This window comes from Polistes canadensis, unplaced genomic scaffold (assembly GCF_001313835.1).
Source record: "Polistes canadensis isolate GaletaPanama2010 unplaced genomic scaffold, ASM131383v1 scaffold_186, whole genome shotgun sequence".
NCBI lineage: Eukaryota > Metazoa > Arthropoda > Insecta > Hymenoptera > Vespidae > Polistes > Polistes canadensis.
The window spans coordinates 90,767-93,613 of NW_014569733.1; the positions used below are offsets into that span (position 1 = coordinate 90,767).

At 29.1% G+C, this 2,847-nt stretch overlaps 1 long non-coding RNA gene across 2 annotated transcripts in view; it reads left to right on the forward strand.

Moving 5' to 3' along the window:
* The window catches only part of LOC106789483, an 11,233-nt gene continuing 8,386 nt past the window's right edge, over nucleotides 1-2,847 (forward strand). For both annotated transcript variants that reach the window (XR_001381996.1, XR_001381995.1), the window contains exons 1-2: nucleotides 1-823; nucleotides 2,286-2,382. This is a non-coding gene — a long non-coding RNA (uncharacterized LOC106789483). The remainder of the gene's footprint in view (nucleotides 824-2,285; nucleotides 2,383-2,847) is intronic.

Here is a 2,847-nt window from a genome sequence, read left to right on the forward strand (position 1 = left end):
ATGGGGGTACCATTTTGGAACGGTTGGCGGCGCTGTCGTAGCTTTTCTTAGCGTTCTCGGCAACGAAAACAGAATATTCGCGTCAAAGGGTCACCTTATTCGAGGATTCTTTGTGTCGTCGTTATTATTTACCAGTGACTCGAACAAAATAAACGTATTTAATATTTAAAACGAAGAGGTTTCATTCGTTTTCAATATTATTTTTTCGGGTATCCTTGTCCTTCTCGTCGTTCTCGCGTGAAAAAGAAAGGAGAAAGATAAGGTGGACGACATAGTAGAGGAGGAACAAAAAGAAAAGGACTCTGTTTTACCCTTGGAATTAAAAAAAAAAAAAAGAAACATTATTTCCTTAATGAAATTTCTCGCCGATAATACGTATCACATTAATTTTCCGATGATTATTAAAATATCATCGTATCTCGATTGGAAATTTTCTTATTTTTCCTTTTACCGTCTTCCCATCTTTCTCCCTCCTTTTCAAACGGTAAACCGCAATGAGACCTTGGTTCGAAAGTCACGTGGCCCGCCGGTCAGTCCATTGTTTACAGCAATTAATACGACAGTGTTTAAAGTTACGCGTTATTGTTCTTAAGAGATAAACGTCATCTTAACGTGTTTTTTCTTTTTTTTTCCTTATTATCGACAAAGTGTTTGTTGTTGTTTAACGAATGTTCGTTATTTTCTTCTATTTCGATGAGAATAATCATTTGGATTTTAAAAAAACAAGTGTTATGCACTTTCTCGTACAACTGTTTAATGCAAACGGTGAATAATCGTCCGGAACACTGTTCGATTTCGAATACCTCGATAATTCTCATTTTTCGTAAGTGTATTATTATTATTATTATTATTATTAATCAACAAATTGTTGATTCCTATTATTGTATTTTTTCATTTCATTATGAACCCTATGACAATTGTTGGGATTGAACGTAACACAATTAGATTAAAAATCTACATCATCTTCTACAATTATAAAATGTTTATTATATCGTTTAATTTGAACGAAAGTGGATAAATTGCAAATGATTATTTTCATTTTATTTCTTTAAGAATATTATCCTAAACGATATGACAAGGATGTTAGATGGTAGATAACCTTTTCGGTCTTTTCAGTGATACACGATACTGATTGTGAATATGTTACCATGGTAACCGCAATATACAGTTCGCTGGAAAAGAAAAAAAAGCAACTTTGAATTTAAATGATGACTCACTCGGTATACATTGTGTATGCAATATAAATCGTAGATAATAATAATAATAATAATAGAATTGCATTTAAAAAAAAAAAAAAAAAAAAAAAAACTTCTCCTTGGAATTTAATTCGTCGTCTGTCCGTCCGTCTGTCTGTCTCTCATGATTATGAAAGGAAACTTTTTTATNTTAAATGATGACTCACTCGGTATACATTGTGTATGCAATATAAATCGTAGATAATAATAATAATAATAATAGAATTGCATTTAAAAAAAAAAAAAAAAAATAAAAAAAAAAAAAAAACAATAGAATACAATTATGGAAAAGTTTCGATTTCAAATGGGCTGACCTTGTGCATTATTCTATTAGAAAAAAAAATTATGATTATTATTATACGGTAAGCGTACTCACCTTTCGCGCTTACATAAAAAAAATATTGAAAAGAGAAAGAGAAATGGTAAAGAAAAGGACTGCTGGCCCGATTAGGTGTAGAGATAACGAGTAGGAGTGTCCTTGGTATGGCATAGTACTACTGAACACAATCGAGTCATTGTCCATCGAAGTCGTTCGCAAAAAAAAAGTATGCGAAGACGCGAGCGCATAATAAGAAGACATCGTGCTAATTGTGTTGCGAAGCGTAAATGCTGAAAATAACCTCGGTTGCGATGTAATTATTCTTTGTTACAGTGCGTACTGATCAAATTTTGCGAATGCGAAAAGTTTACATGAATCCCTACCTCCCTTCTTCACCCCACCACCCCTATCCCACGCTACTGAGATAAATTATTTAATAAAATCGTATTTTAATTTAACTTCCATTAGAAAAATCATATATTATTCGAATAAAATTCTATTTGTTTTATGAATATTTTTATAAACGATATATAATATTTATTTTATATAATTGAAATATATCATTATTATTATTATTTATTCATATATATTTTATATATAAAAATCGTAGAAAATATTTCTCAATTCTATATATATTATACTTTTTGTATTTTTTGACGATATACATAAATGCATCATGTATTTTGTACACGGTAAACAAGTTTCAATCGTATTCGTTATCTCTGTTATAGGAAACAAACCAGTTTATCTGTTCTTCATAAAAATAAATATTCTCGGAAACAAATCGGATGCACACCGGTCTCATACCTTTTTCCAGATAAAAAAAAGGTGAGGAGATATCATATATATTACGAATTTTGTGAATTTCATTATATATTTCGTGTTACATTCGTTAATATAATATTTCTTAATTTAACAAAGTAGATTTGTAAATTTATATATATATGAACACAAATATACATATAATATTATACTCGTTTATAAAAACGAGTCTCGATTTTCTTCCCATATACGAATTTTACCACGTGAAAATATCCATGTACATATTTTACATATATATATATATCGATTCGAATATGTCTAATAATACTGCTGCGTATGATAAGTATAGTTATATAAGATATTACACAAGTGATGCATTTGTTTTTTAAAAAAAAACGTTTATTCATTTTTCCTCGTTCTACACCGTATCATACATACATATTATAATATTAGATACATATCTAACATTTTTCCAATAGAATTCTTTTATATAATAAAAATACAATATATATATATATATATATTCGATGA